Raw genomic sequence first — 1,002 nt, 5'->3', positions numbered from 1 at the left:
AAAAAAAAAAAAAAAAAAAAAAAAATTAAACTTCAATCCCTCTTTGCAATAATAAAGTGAAAAATATTCCCTTTGGCAACTCCTCCCCACCGCTGTGGAGACTAAAGCTGGGTTTCTCTTCTGTTCCCCGCCGGCCAGCAAAGCGCCTGCTGCCGCCGCAGGAGGACGTTGATGGCCGAGGCTATTTGATCCGAAGGCACCCAAGAGCGATACCTCAGACGAGGTGTCGCGTGCCGCCGCCGAGCTCAGTCCGTGCCAGGCTGCGCTTACCTTCAGCTACAGCAGGGCATTTCTTTACAGGGGAACAGCCGAAAAAAAAAAAAGGAATTTACGCAAGCTTCCCACCGGTGCCCCCCACACGTGAAAAACCAGGTACCCAAGAGGTGGCAGCTCGGGATCAACCCTGTGAGACACCTGAGAACCCACCCAGGAGGAAGCCGTGGCACCGCACAGCGCTACTGCTTCCGAGCACTAGCTGAAATACCGGGGGGGGGGGGAGGATAAAAAAAAAGGGGGAGAAGTGGTGTTTCTTCCCGCCAAAGACGCTATGAACCATTTCTCGGGACCCAGATGGATAATAATGGAATTATTTAGTAAAATAATTAGTAAGACGTGATCACCGAGCAGTCGGCATAAAGCCCAAGCGCCCCGGTGCCCGGCGAGCCCCTCGGGCTGGGAGAGTGCCCGTAGGCACGCGGAGCCTCCGGCAGAGGCCGAGCCGCCGCTCCGCCGGGCCGGCCCTCACCATCAATATTTTCCCGAAGCCGCGGCGTGCCAGGGACGGAGCTTCTCCACGGCACGCCTCGTCGGCACCGGGGAGGCTCGTTTATTTATTTTTTTAAAAAAAAAGAGACATGGATGGGTTTGCCAAAACTAAGCGGGGAGGGGGGGGAATTGGCACTTTTTCCACCCAGGAGAGCGGGAGCAGCCCGGCAGHGCCGAGCTATCCCGGTGCCGGGCTGATATCCCCATCTGCTGGATCACTGGGGTGGTGGGAAGGAC

The sequence above is a fragment of the Rhea americana genome, unplaced genomic scaffold (assembly GCF_003343005.1).
Source record: "Rhea americana isolate MKP2758 unplaced genomic scaffold, rheAme1 scaffold_139, whole genome shotgun sequence".
Lineage (NCBI taxonomy): Eukaryota > Metazoa > Chordata > Aves > Rheiformes > Rheidae > Rhea > Rhea americana.
Note: the sequence above shows the minus strand (reverse complement) of the source record.